Source organism: Ranitomeya imitator, chromosome 10, assembly GCF_032444005.1.
Source record: "Ranitomeya imitator isolate aRanImi1 chromosome 10, aRanImi1.pri, whole genome shotgun sequence".
Taxonomy (NCBI): Eukaryota; Metazoa; Chordata; class Amphibia; order Anura; family Dendrobatidae; genus Ranitomeya; species Ranitomeya imitator.
Window position 1 is genome coordinate 18220328 of NC_091291.1, and position 16451 is coordinate 18236778.

Here is a 16451-nt window from a genome sequence, read left to right on the forward strand (position 1 = left end):
ATCCATTTGTAGATGGAGGCCGACTGTCCAGCATTCCAAGGGCAGCTGCGGGGTCATATGGCGAAATTTTCGATGATTAAGGACCTTGCATTGGTCAGGCCGTGCACTGATGGGAGGCATACAGCTGCTCATTAGTTACTGACACTTTGATCATGTTCCTGGCTTCTTGGACAACATAGGAAATGTTGACCATAACGGCGGACCACTTAAAAAAAGTTTAGCTGACATATGCTGCACCCACGTAATACCGCTCATTTAGAGCTAAAGTAAAGGTGTTATGGGTTATACATGTTGCATAGATCTAAAAGATTGGGGATCCCTTTAAATAATCAGGAATTGCATTATTAGGAGTGACCAAATGTGGAATCCTGGCCTAGATGTTGACATTCATACTGGGACATGAGCAGCAGGGGGCGCCGTTTATTCCGTGTGCTTCCATTATGGGTGTACGTGCAGATGCCGCTCATCTGTGCTGCTATTTTTATGCTTGCTGGGAACGATAAGAGCGGAGCAGTACACGGGCGATAACACGGACGCGGGGCGCGTTGGCGGAGATTAGTAGTCTGGGTGCCGGCAGAAGCGGCTGCACAGATTCGATGTATGTGCTGATTTATCGAAGGCTTATTATAAGGCTTATGACATTTATAAAGCTGATAGGTGCAGGTGCTACCTCTGGGATCTACAGCAGGGTTCTTGTTCTGTGGTTCTTGGTCGGTCTGTGTAATTCCGGTAACCACAGGCTTGAGGGACACGTATATGTGGCTCTCCTCACGTTATGTCTCCCCGCAAATTAATATCAGTCTCGCCGCAAAGCCCCTTGAAATAGCTGATTGGCAGGGGTGCAAAGAGTCGACTCTTTGCACCCCTGCCAATCAGCTGTTTAAAGGGGCAGCCTCACAAGCATGAGTTTGATGTTTCACCGTGGCTCGGACTTCCAAGTACCATCCCAGTGATGGTTCCATTTCCTTCAGTGCTGCTATATGTTTCAGCAGTATGAAGAGCATGTAGTTTATAGCCTAAAACCTGTAGGTGGCAGCATTTTTGTGTCGGACTCTAAGGCCACTTTCACCCGCTCAGTATTCGGTCAGTATTTTACATCAGTATCTGTGAGCCAAAATCAGGAGTGGGCGAAAAATGCAGAAGTGGTGACGTGTTTCTATTATACTTTTCCTCTGATTGTTCCTTTGTAACTGATGTAAAACACTGACCAAATACTGAACGTGTGAACATGGCCTTACCGATATGATGATGATGATGGCCTATCCTAAAGCCCTTTTACACTCTGTCGAACGAGTGTTCCTAATATCAGCTGTTTACTGGGGGTCCTAATAATTCTGAGAACAGGCTCCAAAATCCTCGGCCTTGGGACTGGCAAGTACAACTATGAGCAGTCCCGAGGACAATGTTGGTTGACCATTGCTCTGTCCAGACAGGGCACCCACTCACAAGATCAGAGGGGGTCCTAGTGGGTGGATAGGTGATATTTTGCTAAGATGGGACAAAAAAATCCTCAAAATATAGGTGATATCTTGAGGTTTGCTGAGACTTCGACCTCTTGGAACCCAAGTGTTCATGAGATCTGGAACCCTGAGAATGGGTCTCTGCACCCGATCTCTGCCCCATTCATTGTCTATGGGACTGCATACAAAAAACGGGCTCCAAATAGCGTAAAAGCTGAGCATGAGCACCTCCGCTCCGTGTAGAGTCCCACCGTTCGGATCACTTGGGGTCCCAGCGGTCAGACCACCAGTGATCAGAAAGTTATCGTCTATCAAATGGACAGGAAATAACGTTGTTTTTTTTTTAAAAGGCCGGATAGCCCCTTTAATAGCCACCTGAAGATTTAGGACAAATAAAATAAAGGAATAAACAAATAAATGAAATAAATAAAAGATTTAGGATAAATAAATGAAATACTTAAACAAATAAAAGCTTTAGTATAAATTTAAATATATAAAATAAACACATAAATAAATAAAAGATTTAGGATAAATAAAATGAATAAACAAATAAAAAGAAATCAATAAATAAAAGTTTTAGGATAAAATAAATAAATTAATGAAATAAAGAAATAAAAGCTTTAGCATAAATAAATTAAATATATAAAATAAATGCAAAAATAAATAAAAGGTTTGGGATAAATAAAATGAACGAAGAAATAAATGAAATAAATAATAATAATAATCTTTATTTATATAGCGCCAACATATTCCGCAGCGCTTGACAGTTTAACAGTTTCAAACACAACAGTCATAAGTAACAACGTTAACAATACAATAATTAAAGCGAAATAAATAAATAAAAGTTGCAAGATAAAATAAACAAAAAAAAAATGAAATAAAAGCTTTAGGATAAATAAATGAAATACATAAATAAGTTAATCCATGAAATAAATAAATAAAAGTTTTAGGACACGTAAACTAAATAAACACAATTAATAAAACATTTTTTTTAGGATAAATAGCATAAACAAATAAATTAAATAAATACATAAATAAATATGTAAACACAAACAAAAAAAACCATTTAGTATATCGGATGGAAAAATGGGAATTATTCACATCCGGCGTGGAATGTGGCCAATGTCTGCACAATTATACAATATTATATGGGACAGATTTCTAGGTCGGGTCCTATTGCTTTACTTCGGATTATGGCTGATCATTGCTGCATCTATAACTGGTCCCCCCCCAAAAAAAATAAAAAAAAATAAAATAAAAATAAAATCCCATATACATCCCCACCCTCCTGGCAGAAACTATTTCTAACAAAAAAAAGAGGAGGTGATACTGTAAAGTCCTCTCCTATACAAAAAGCTTTGTTTTGCAAGAGATAAGGGGATTATGAGAGAAGTGAGAGGAGGAGGAGGAGGTGAGAGCATGGGGGGTAACAGAGGAGGAGGAGGAGGAGGTGAGAGCATGGGGGGGTAACAGAGGAGGAGGAGGTGAGAGCATGGGGGGTAACAGAGGAGGAGGAGGTGAGAGCATGGGGGGTAACAGAGGAGGAGGAGGTGAGAGCATGGGGGGTAACAGAGGAGGAGGAGGTGAGAGCATGGGGGGGTAACAGAGGAGGAGGAGGTGAGAGCATGGGGGTAACGGAGGAGGTGAGAGCATGGGGGGTAACAGAGGAGGAGGAGGTGAGAGCATGGGGGGTAACAGAGGAGTAGGAGGTGAGAGCATGGGGGGTAACAGAGGAGGAGGAGGTGAGAGCATGGGGGTAACGGAGGAGGTGAGAGCATGGGGGGTAACAGAGGAGGAGGAGGTGAGAGCATGGGGGGTAACAGAGGAGTAGGAGGTGAGAGCATGGGGGGTAACAGAGGAGGAGGAGGTGAGAGCATGGGGGTAACGGAGGAGGTGAGAGCATGGGGGGTAACGGAGGAGGAGGTGAGAGCATGGGGGGTAACGGAGGAGGAGGTGAGAGCATGGGGGGTAACAGAGGAGGAGGAGGTGAGAGCATGGGGGGGTAACAGAGGAGGAGGAGGTGAGAGCATGGGGGGTAACAGAGGAGGAGGAGGTGAGAGCATGGGGGGGTAACAGAGGAGGAGGAGGTGAGAGCATGGGGGGTAACAGAGGAGGAGGAGGTGAGAGCATGGGGGGGTAACAGAGGAGGAGGAGGTGAGAGCATGGGGGGTAACAGAGGAGGAGGAGGTGAGAGCATGGGGGTAACAGAGGAGGAGGAGGTGAGAGCATGGGGGGGTAACAGAGGAGGAGGAGGTGAGAGCATGGGGGGTAACGGAGGAGGAGGTAAGAGCATGGGGGGTAACAGAGGAGGAGGTGAGAGCATGGGGGTAACAGAGGAGGAGGAGGTGAGAGCATGGGGGGTAACAGAGGAGGAGGTGAGAGCATGGGGGGTAACAGAGGAGGAGGAGGTGAGAGCATGGGGGGGTAACAGAGGAGGAGGAGGTGAGAGCATGGGGGGTAACAGAGGAGGAGGAGGTGAGAGCATGGGGGGTAACAGAGGAGGAGGAGGTGAGAGCATGGGGGGTAACAGAGGAGGAGGAGGTGAGAGCATGGGGGGTAACAGAGGAGGAGGAGGTGAGAGCATGGGGGTAACAGAGGAGGAGGTGAGAGCATGGGGGGTAACAGAGGAGGAGGAGGTGAGAGCATGGGGGTAACAGAGGAGGAGGAGGTGAGAGCATGGGGGGGTAACAGAGGAGGAGGAGGTGAGAGCATGGGGGGTAACGGAGGAGGAGGTGAGAGCATGGGGGGTAACAGAGGAGGAGGAGGTGAGAGCATGGGGGGTAACAGAGGAGGAGGAGGTGAGAGCATGGGGGTAACAGAGGAGGAGGTGAGAGCATGGGGGGTAACAGAGGAGGAGGAGGTGAGAGCATGGGGGTAACGGAGGAGGAGGTGAGAGCATGGGGGGGTAACAGAGGAGGAGGAGGTGAGAGCATGGGGGGTAACGGAGGAGGAGGTGAGAGCATGGGGGGTAACAGAGGAGGAGGTGAGAGCATGGGGGTAACAGAGGAGGAGGAGGTGAGAGCATGGGGGGTAACAGAGGAGGAGGTGAGAGCATGGGGGGTAACAGAGGAGGAGGAGGTGAGAGCATGGGGGGTAACAGAGGAGGAGGAGGTGAGAGCATGGGGGGGTAACAGAGGAGGAGGAGGTGAGAGCATGGGAGGTAACAGAGGAGGAGGAGGTGAGAGCATGGGGGGGTAACAGAGGAGGTGAGAGCATGGGGGGTAACGGAGGAGGAGGTGAGAGCATGGGGGGTAACAGAGGAGGAGGAGGTGAGAGCATGGGGGGTAACAGAGGAGGTGAGAGCATGGGGGGTAACAGAGGAGGAGGAGGTGAGAGCATGGGGGTAACAGAGGAGGAGGAGGTGAGAGCATGGGGGGGTAACAGAGGAGGAGGAGGTGAGAGCATGGGGGGGGTAACAGAGGAGGAGGAGGTGAGAGCATGGGGGGTAACAGAGGAGGAGGAGGTGAGAGCATGGGGGGTAACAGAGGAGGAGGAGGTGAGAGCATGGGGGGTAACAGAGGAGGAGGAGGAGGAGGAGGAGGAAGGATTAGGTCAATGAGAGGTGTGTCACAGAGCTGGGAGCCCAGTGGTGTGAATCATTAGCTGTGTCAGTGTGTGTGTGCTGCACACAGGCAATGCTGGGGCTCTGGGCTGCTCTTGCACTGTGCTAACCTCTGTGCCTGCCTGTTGTTCTGGTGACCCTTGGACACTTTGCCCTTGGATCTCTCAGGAGTAAGGTAAGTCATGTAGGGCGCAGGTGAAGTTTAGGAAATTCACTGGATCTGGAGTTTCAATAAGTTTGTTCTAAGGGGTGTTATTACAGTGGGGGGTCCAACCTGCGGCTCTACAAACTACAACACTCACGGGGGCCAACTGTGGACCATTGGGGCACATTATATGGCCATTGACCAGTGGGGCGATCGTCCATATATCAGATTAGTTATTATGACGATGACTGTGTGAGCTTTCACCTTTAGTCCCGGAGTACGGAGGCGCAGTGATAGGGACAGATTTTTTTTCATGTACGTGTTCTGTCCGTGTTTTTCGTAGTCTATGGGGTTGTTCATACGTCCGTGTTTTCTGTGTCTGTGCGAAAACAACTGTCTGTAAAAAAAAAATCTGTGAACAAAAAAGCACATGGATGTTGGACCAAAAGTGGATGAATATTGGGCACAGAACATAAAAATCTTTTTTTTTTTCCTCTTGTATGCAAAAAATAACCTTGACGTGGTGAAGAAATGGTTGTCTCCGACCAATGGAAATGTGTCCCTCGGAGAAAATCGTTCATGTTTCTCGGATGTGGCGGTTTTTATGATGTTATATATAATTTATCTATGTGAAGCATTTTAATGTACATTATGGGTGACAACCAAGACACCAACTCAGCGGTCACTCAGCTTTCCCAGACTCCTGAATGTCAGACTGGTGAACTTAGAATAATGCATTTATCAAGGATGGGGACTAGTTACATGGGGAGAAGGCAAATGGGGGGGATAAGGTGCAGAACTGGGGCAGAAAGCTATGAAGTCAGAATCACTTTTTTCAGAATTCCAACACTCATAATACTGCCATAACGTGCCAAAATAATACTTCTATTAGAAACTCACATAATAGCCCACATACTGCCATTAACAACCCATATAATACCACTATTTAGTGTCAAGATAATACTGCTATCAGCAACCCACAAAATACCATCACACGGTGGAACGAAAATACTGCTATAAACAACCCACAGAAAATTAACATCCCACATAATACCAGCTTATACAGCCAAGATAATACTGCTATCATCCACTAACATAATACCACCATATAGTGCCTAGATAATAGGGCTATTAACAATGCACATAATACCACCATATAGTGCCTAGATAATAAGGCTATTAACACTGCATATAATACCACCATATAGTGCCTAGATAATAAGGCTAGTAACACTGCATATAATATAGCACCAAAATAATAGTACTTATTATTAACCCACATAATACCACTATTTATTGTCAAGATAATACTGCAATAAGCAACCCACATAAATAATACTATCACACAGTGCCAAGATAATATTACTATGAACATCCCACATAATACTGCCAGGATAATGCTGATATTATCAACTCGACCATATAGTATACCAACACACATAGTACTACCACGTAATTCCAAGACAATACTATTTATTAATAACCAACATAATACCACCACATAGTGCCAAGATAATAATACTTATTAACAACAAACATAATACCACCAAACTGTATACCGCTAGAAGAATACAGCTATTATCAGCTCACATAATACCACCATATAGTGCCAAGATGTAACTACCAGACTTATTATTAATGCCATTATTAAGCCCCAAGATAATACTGCTATAAGCAACCCACATAATACCGTCACTGAGTGCCAAGTTAAGACTATGAACAACCCACTCGTCCCACCATATACTGCCATGATAATAAAAAGCTATTAACAAAGCACATAATACCACCACATAGTGCCAAGATAATAATACTACTATTAACAACCTAGAAAAATACCGCCAAATAGTGCCAAAATAAAATCTGCTAAGAAGCCACGTAATACCGCCAAATAGTATTTATTTTCCGTTATTTCTACAGTGTCCGCTGTGCCTTTACTGCCGCCATATATGCCCCGCATGATGCTACAATTCGCTTCCCAAATATTACCTCCATTCATTGCTAAGTGCTAGCGCAACTGGAATTCTCATTTTCACGGTGGTCCCGTGCAGTTGCCCACTTTAAAACCGGTCCTTAAAGGGTCCCCCGTAATCAGTACTTCCTCCGCCATTGTTCTCGGTGACGTGTTTAGATGCATCCTCCATATGTTTACTGGTAAATTTGCGCCCCCGTAGGGAGGGGGTCGGCCATGTTGGCTTTAATCAAGACGCAGCCTGAATAAGGGCATTCATCCCGCCACACAAGGCACAGTGAACACACGGCGACCGCTGGCTCTGCCTGCGTAATGGGCCCCGACTGAAATCTACCTTTGATCCGATGTTCCTGCCAGTCTGGCATTCATTAGCCCGGGGACTGGGGTCTAGGAAAGGAAATGAGACAATATGGCGGTGACTGGTAGAAATATAAAGCAGAACCCCCCTCTCCTCCCTTTATCGGGGCCCTCGGCGTATCTTTACTGCTCCAAGTTTACGGGTTTAGCTGCAAAGAAATAGAAGGAGCGGCGATGCAGTGTAAAGCATGGCGGACCGAAACGCGCCCTCAGGCTCCAATAAGATAAAGGGTCGGATTTTAGCAAAGTAAAATGTCCTCTGGGTCTGATTGTTTGGGGTTTTGTATAATGTTACGTCTAATTGGATGTGGAGGATAAGGACATATGGCGACACCTGTGGAGACATCAGGTCACAGGTGGGCGCCATGTCTGGAGGCGTTCTGCCCTATCTCATGACTCGCCTTTTCTCCGTGACTCTTGCTCTGGTGTAAATATTTCGAAAACCCCCAAATCGGCATAAAATAACCAAAAAAATCTTTAATAAAAACCTCCTCCCGTTTCGGGTATACAGCTCTTATGCACAACTATGTATCTCCATGGTGGCAGACTACAAATACAATGTGCTTCTTCCTTCCAACTATCTCTATATCTGCAGCTTTCCCAAAAAACGGATATACCAACGAGGGAAAGACGACTTACTAGGCCTCATTTCTCAAAACTACCTTAGTTTCCCATAGCAACCAATCAGAGATCAGCTTTCATTTTTTACAGAGCAGTTTAAGAAATGAAAGCTGAGCTCTGATTGGTTGCCAGGAGCAGGTAAAAACAAACACTTGATATCAGACTTCAAATGCGTCTGTGATAAAACCGTCCAATCAAAGTTCAGCGTCACATTTTTCCATATTGGATTAAGAAATGAAAGCTGAGCTCTGATTGGTTGTTAGGGGCAGCTAAGACAAAACCTGATACCAGACTTCAATTGTGTCTGATTGAAAAACTGTCCAATCGGAGCTCATCTTTTATTTCTTAAACCGCTCTGCAAAAATGGAAGCTGATCTCTGATTGGTTGCTATGGACAACAAAGACCGTTTTGAAAATTGAGGCCTAGTTTACATGAAGATATATTAAGCTAATGAATGTAACCATGCCGCCATCTTGAAAGTCACCCTATTACCGTAAATAAGCCACTTGTGACCCTGTACTTTGAGGCAGTCAGGGTTTTTTATTTTGTAAGGTTTCTTCCGCCGGTTACTGGCTGGCAGCTCCAGCGTCCTTTGTTATGGTCTTGCTGGGCTGTTTCCCCTCTTTTTATCCTGGCAGTAAATCACAATGGAGGCTTTGAGCTCAGGCCTCATGAATGGCCAAGTGTGAAATAGTGTGAAAAAAAACCCCCAAAACCCCAAAATAAGGGGGTCTCAGCGCCGCGCTGTTACCAGGACATAAAACATTCCCATAAAAGTCACTTTTATTGTACACGTGATGGTTTTTTTGCTGGAATATTCTATGACGGGAGACGGATGGGGACACCGTACCGGCCCCCCGGACTTACAATCTGGCATATGGCACAATGGCGGCCATTACACCTGGGGGGGGGGGGGGGGGGCGTGAGTGTAAACAGGTCCGATGCTTTTCTACAGTTGTCACATAAAGGGACAATCTGGTCACACAAAGTCCCCTGAGATTTGTAGGAACCTTTCTAGCTCATACAGGGGGTCTCTAGTGCTGGACCCCTTCCTCCCCCATCACTACGACCTCCATATGCACTAGTACAGAATATATGGGCCTAGGTAACCGACCACCTCTTATACTCTGCAGTGATGGCCGGTAACCTAGGCTGCGAGTTGTACACATAGATTTAAAAATCCCCTCTGTTCTTGAGAGCTGAAAGGATTTTTAATAAGAGTTCATGATGTTTGTTTTTCCTTTTTTTTTGAACACTTGGTCATTTTAACCATATAATGAGTGGACCCGTGGAAGTTTGGGTTCTGGTGCCTTACCTGAGATTTATTCCAAAGTTTGTTTCAGGTGCCAGAACTTTACCTGAACTTCAACCAGAACCTGAACCCCATAGAAAACAATGAGGACCCGAGCTTGGGAGCTGGAAAATATCTCTCGCTCTTGCACTCTCTCTTTCGCTCTTGCTCGCTTTTTCTCACTCTCTCTTGCTCTCACTCTGTCTCTTGCTGTCTCTCACTCTCTTGTTCTCTTGCTCTCACTGTCTCTCTCTCACAATCTTTCTCTCATTCTCTCTTCTTCTCGCTGTCTCTTTTACTCTTGCTGTCTCTCTCGCTTTCTCTCGCTCTGTCTTGCTTTCTCTCACTCTCTCTCGTTCTCTTGCTGTCTCCCGCTCTCTTTCTCTCTTGCTCTCACTCTTTCTCTTGCTGTCACTCACTTTCTCTCGCTCTCTTGTTCTCTTGCTCTCACTGTCTCTCTCACAATCTTTCTCTCGCTCTCTCGTTCTCTCGCTGTCTCTTTTGCTCTCGCTGTCACTCGCTTGCTCTCGCTGTCTCTCGCTCTCATTCTCGCTTGCTCTCGCTCTTTCGTTCTCTCTTCTTCTCACTGTCTCTTTGGCTCTCACTGTCTCTCTCACTTTCTCTTGCTCTCACTGTCTCTCACAATCTTTCTCTCGTTCTCTCGCTGTCTCTTTTGCTCTCGCTGTCTCTCTCTCTCGTTCTCTTGCTCTCGCTGTCTCTCGCTTGCTCTCGCTCTTTCGTTCTCTCTTCCTCTCGCTGTCTCTTTGGCTCTCACTGTCTCTCACTCCCTTTCTCTCGCTCTCTTGTTCTCTTGCTCTCACTGTCTCTCACAATCTTTCTCTCGCTGTCTCTTTTGCTTTCGCTGTCTCTCTCTCGTTCTCTTGCTCTCGCTGTCTCTCGCTCTCATTCTCGCTTGCTCTCGCTCTTTCGTTCTCTCTTCCTCTCGCTGTCTCTTTGGCTCTCACTGTCTCTCTCACTCACTTTCTCTCGCTCTCTTGTTCTCTTGCTCTCACTGTCTCTCTCACAATCTTTCTTTCGCTCTCTCGTTCTCTCGCTGTCTCTTTTGCTCTCGCTGTCACTCGCTTGCTCTCGCTGTCTCTTGCTCTCATTCTCGCTTGCTCTCGCTATTTCGTTCTCTCTTCTTCTCACTGTCTCTTTGGCTCTCACTGTCTCTCTCACAATCTTTCTTTCGCTCTCTTGCTGTCTCTTTTGCTCTCGCTGTCACTCGCTTGCTCTCGCTGTCTCTTGCTCTCATTCTCGCTTGCTCTCGCTATTTCGTTCTCTCTTCTTCTCACTGTCTCTTTGGCTCTCACTGTCTCTCTCACTTTCTCTTGCTCTCACTGTCTCTCACAATCTTTCTCTCGCTGTCTCTTTTGCTCTCGCTGTCTCTTTTGCGCTCTCTCGCTTTCTTGCTCTCATTTTCTCGCTGTCTCTCTCTCGCATTCTCGCTCTCTCTCACTATCTCACTCTCTCTCACTATCTCACTCTTGCTCTTATGAGAGAAGTCCGTGTTCGGCGTTTACCCCCATACACTAAGTATCCAGTACGAACCCCAAACTTTTAAGTTCAGGTCGCCTCATCCCTACATATAAAAACTTGAGACCGCCCGTTTAGGGAAGACCTATCACTTGCCATATATTTGTAGGCCCTGATTCATCTAGACCTATCTTAATGGCGCTATTGCTGGTGGACTAAGATGCATCAAATGCGTTTAGAGATCTGCCAACGCAAGGAATGTCCACCAGTCAGGGACCAGATCCCAGTTCCATCCTATTTTACGGCACTTTTCGGCATAAGTTATGATGACTTGTTCAGCGATGCCCTCTCCCACCTAAACTTTTCCCACTTAAAAATCTAAGGGCTGGCGTAAAACGCAAAATGATGCCATTCCGAGAAAAAAAAAAAAAGCGCTATCACAAAATAAACTCTCGAAACCTGCTTGATGAATTGAGGCCATATTTTTTTATTTTTTTTTACCTGGTATAAATCTCACTGTTCTCTCGCATCCGGCGATGTTTTTCTTTTGTTCCTGCGCCTCTGCTTTCCTTAGATATAGCCTCCTCTTCCCTGTATATAAATCTGGCCTTTTGTTTTAACCAACTGGGTGTGTCCTATTCATCAATTGCCACAAATGTCTTCCCTTATCTCCCCTGCGGAATTTAATGTACATGCAAATTTTGCAACATTTTAGCAGAATGTGCAAAAAACTGGTCCCCAAAAGACAAAAATAAAAAATAAATTTTATTTTATTATTATTATTATTATTATTATTATTATTATTATTATTCATAAAAAATATATTTTATTTTATTATTGTTCATAAAATATATTTTATTTTATTATTATTATTCATAGAAAATATATTTTTATTTTGCGCAAACTTTATAAAACCAGTGTGCCATTTTGAAGAATTTGGGTAAAACTTCCGCAAATACCAAAAGACAAAAAAAAAGGGACTTAAACCCCCCCCCTCGAAACGCAAATGATGACTGTAGCCCTTCATGATGTGAATGCAAAGATAAGGTAAGGCAGGGAAATCAGGCGCGGCTCTGTCATTCCCTCCTATTCAAATCATTGTCAGGAATCGTCTCCCTCCCCGCTCTTGTCATACAGATACGTGCTGAACCTGTTCCGAAACGCGTCGTCTCATGATCTAAAAAAAAGTCTCCTCCTTTTCTTGGCACATGAACAGTTATCACGGAAGTACAGACTGGTGGTTAAACCGTCACTTAAGAGGCGATGAGCCCCCGCAGGCCCGCGCCAACACCACCCTGTGGATGAAAACATCTGTAATGTGCTGAACATGTTCTTCTATTTTATATTTTGTTGGGGGGACAATGGCAGCACTTTCCTTCACCTTCAGGTCCACATTATGTAAGAGAACAGTGGTATTTTGCATCACGCTGGGTTGAATTATAGGGAAGGCAAAACAGGCTGCTGCCTAGGGGCCTCCACCACATTGGGGCTCCAACGCTTATCACTCCAGATATTTCAGTTATCTCTGCAGGAAGAAGTAGGATTTTCAAATGCCGTCTTATACGTTATAATCTGGGCATTGTTTTGGATGATAGACTCCGTATATTAGAATACCCCTTTAAGCCACGCCATAGCACTGTTATGTTAGAATACCCCTTTAAGCCAGCTGGAATTGGGAATATCCCCTCCTGTATAGTCTTGTACATGTATGCACCATGCTACCTGACAGCTGCTTGGATGTTGGAGAAGAAACCTTATTTTAGGAGTAGAGTTGGAAAAAAAAATTTTTTTTTTAATTTTTTTTAACCTGATAAAGGAGAATGTCATCTCTTAAACATGCACAAACACATCCATGGGCGACTCCTATCACCTACCCCGCCAGGCTCCAGAGCAGGGACGGTCATCCGGCCGTCAATCATGTCAGCGACAGGTCGTAAACGGAACATCCAGTGCAGGATTTTCCGCATATTTTACATCTGAGTACTACTACACCCAATATCTTTATTATTCATGGCAGCAACAAATAAATGTATGCCTGCGCGTCAGTATGCACTGCGGTTCTGGTATTCTGTTCGTGAACCAAGAGGCTCTGGATGAACAATGATAGATCTCCTCTTGTTACTGTATGCTCGGGATTGTGTGAGGACAAGAGAAATGTCTACCTGGCTGCAAGAGTTGTTCTTGTAAATTGGACAACGAGATTAGGAACTAAAAATGAGATAAGCTGCAGAATCAGGAAGTTCGAGATGAACGGGGTGGGAGGAGGGTGAAAACGGCTATAATATAGATGTTATAACGAACAGTTCTACAACTTTATAAGATACTTCCCCTTTCTCGAATTTTTCAAGATCTCCGCTTGCTTTTGGTGAATGGAATCAATCTTATTTATGTTTAGAGGCAAAAAAAAGCTACACAGGCAGCGCTGAAACAAATCTATCCCGTCTAGACAAGCCTTAGTGGTGGACTAGACTACAGACTGATACATTGTAGCAAATAGACGATTTAAAGGGGGTTTTCCACATATTCACAAAATGGGTATCGTTAGATAGAGCTCGTAATTACGAGGAATTTTGCAATTTATTGTATGTTAAAATTTTTATCCGTTCTTGAGATATTACAATTTTTCTTTCGATTGCAGCTCCGTTGCCTTAGAGACTGACCACCGTCAGCGTCAGTGCAATGCTGACAAACTAAAAACTGGTCGGTTTCCTAGGCAACGAGCTTCAAACAAAAAAGAAAAGTGTTAATATCTCAGGAACGGCTGAAAAATTTAAAAAGCAGTAAATTGAAAATTTGCTTGAATTTACGAGCTCTATCCGACTATTGCCGTATCTGAAAATGGGAATAACCCCCTTTAAGCAACTAGTGCCGTTCTCAGAGAATCCAGACTGGACACAGTTGAACATATGCTGAAGATTTGCAGGTGATGATGGGGGTACATGAGTTAACAGATCTGGATGTAAACACTCTGCTTGCCTTGTGTGTTTGGCATCACAATGCCTTCCTGACTGCGTCCTGTGGTATGCGGCTCATGGTGACTCCGTGCTCTGTTTGTGATACATGGCAATTAGGTTATTTCCATATGAATGAAGAATATTGCATGATTTCACCCCGTGACATCATCAGCCCGGTATTGGTCAGGTCATCGGGACTACTAGAAATATAGAGCTTGAACTATAACCGTCATTACGATACTTTCCTGAAATAGTCTGTGCCGCTCCTTCCACAATTTGAGTCTATAATCTCTCGCTTGTGTCTTTACACCTCAAGATACTTCTATTCTCACATGACCGGAGCGATCATGGCTGTCAATAAGATCTCCGTAGTCACCTTCTTAAATACTCTGTGCTGCTGTGGACGGACCCTCCTTTTTATAACAAGTCACCTTCTATGATATCTCACTTGCCTCCCATCTTGGATTTGTCACATGCAGTCGTGTCCTTACAGATCACAAGCTTCCATAAGATCAGCACTCTCCTCTTCTGAAATACTCTGCGCTGCTTGAGTCCCTTCTCTGAGTCCCTTCTCTGAGTCCCTTCTCTGAGTCCCTTCTCACTCTCAGTCTACATCTACCACTTTCCACTAGTCACCATTCACCTCCTTTCATCATAACACTTGCCTTTGTCACAAGGTTAGCACCCTCCCCTCCTGAAATACTCTGCTCTGCTGGAGAACATGCTCCATTCACTATATAACTTCTCCATTTACCAGAACTTCCTCCCCGGTGCTCCTTATAACATCAACAGAGATGAATGGACAAATCATTGCTGTCAATGAGCTCATCACTGAAATACTCTGTGCTGCAGGTGCTTCCGCCTCTGACTTCTAGCTCCGAGATCTCGCTTGGTTGTCTCCGTACAGACCCTTCTTCACTAATAAGAAAAATGTAGGGAAACTAAAACGCCAACCCTTCAAGATCAGTACCTGCCTCTGCTGAAATACTCTGTACTGCTGGAACTGATGCATAGACAGGAAAAGTGAATGTAGATGCAGTGTATCAGTATGTGTGTCCTTAGGGAAGGTGATGGCTGGTAGGTTCCGTGTGCGGTGGCATTTATCACCTGTGTACTGTACACACTGCTGAATGCCAGGCTGTCATGTCACCTTGTTGCTACCCTTTCTTGGACGGCGTCCATGCATAATATTTGCACAAGCCTGCAATATTTGGGCAGCAAGAGGGGGGGTTGTAGTGTCAGTGTCCTGCCTCATACAAAGAATCTAGATGGACGCGGTGCGTAGAGCAGGAGACGGGTTTCGCCATGAGCTGCCAGGTCAGTGATACCCATCTGCTTTCCATGATCTTAGGGAGAGGCGGTCTAGACTGCTGGGTAGTGCCCATGAATACTGCAACCAGATAACAGAGGGCTGGTCTGACCATTGGGGATCTGGGTAGTGCCCATGAATACTGCAACCAGATACTGGATGGCTGGTCTGACCATTGAGAGATCTAGGTAGAGCCCATGAATACTATAACCAGATACTAGATGGCTAGTCTGACCATTGAGAGATCTAGGTAGAGCCCATGAATACTATAACCAGATACCAGAGGGTTGGTCTGGGCACTGGGGATCTGGGTAGTGCCCATGAATACTATAACCAGATACTAGAGCGCTTGTCTGACCATTGGGGACCTGGGTAGTGCCCATGACTACTGCAACCAGATACTAGAGGGCTGGTTCGACCATTTGGGAGATCTAGGTAATGCCTATAAATGCTGAAACCAGATACCAGAGGGCTGGTCTGACCATTGGGGATCTGGGTAGTGCCCATGAATACTGCAACCGGATACTACAGGGCTGGTCTGACCATTGAGGGATCTAGGTAGAGCCCATGAATACTATAACCAGATACCAGAGGGTTGGTCTGGGCATTGGGGATCTGGGTAGTGCCCATGAATACTATGACCAGATTCTAGAGCGCTTGTCTGACCATTGGGGATCTAGGTAGTGGCCATGACTACTGTAACCAGATGCTAGAGGGCTGGTCTGATCATGGTGGCTCTGGGTAGTGCTCTTGAATACTGCAACCAGATACTACAGGGCTGGTGTGACCATTGGGGGCTCTGGGTTATGCCCATGACCAGGACCGCCTCCAGATTTTTGTAACATTTTCTTATTTCTTCCCCTATAGATACTTTAACCTAAGAGTGTTCTAAAATTACTGATCTCATGAAGTAGACACACGTGGCAGTCTTTGATGAGCATTGTCACCACCACATTTCCAACCCCCCTAAATGCTGCTGCCACGATTCACAGCAGCATCTGAAGGGGATAAACTGCTGGGATCAGAGTCAGTTAGGAACTCAGCAGTTAGATTCTGGTGCCGTCTGTATAACACAGTTGGAACCCAGGCTGTATGGAGCAGGTGCAGCTCCTGGGCCCACTCCATACATTCAGCATGTGGTGGACCCTAGCTCTTGTTCTCGTGCCGGCCTTGACCATGAGAACCTCATACAGGTACAGAAGGTAACATTCTACTCCTATGTGTATGGGGCAACAGTCCTGATTATGCTGGGACAATGTCAGTCCTCCCAAAAAAGATGAGGCACATGCAAACCCTTCCCCAGAGA

At 45.4% G+C, this 16451-nt stretch overlaps 1 protein-coding gene and 1 pseudogene across 5 annotated transcripts in view; one reads left to right on the top strand and one right to left on the bottom strand.

Moving 5' to 3' along the window:
* The first annotated feature begins 5062 nt into the window (after positions 1-5062).
* Positions 5063-16451, top strand: part of PHLDB3 (pleckstrin homology like domain family B member 3) — a 48887-nt gene continuing 37498 nt past the window's right edge. For 3 of the 5 annotated variants that reach the window (XM_069741520.1, XM_069741519.1, XM_069741522.1), the window contains exon 1: positions 5065-5197. The gene's annotated coding sequence lies outside the window, so the exon portion shown is untranslated. Of the gene's footprint in view, positions 5198-16451 lie in introns of all 5 variants that reach the window. The other 2 variants (XM_069741521.1, XM_069741523.1) reach the window with 1 other exon arrangement.
* LOC138652159 (RNA-binding protein 25 pseudogene) lies at positions 9646-10515 on the bottom strand (annotated as a pseudogene).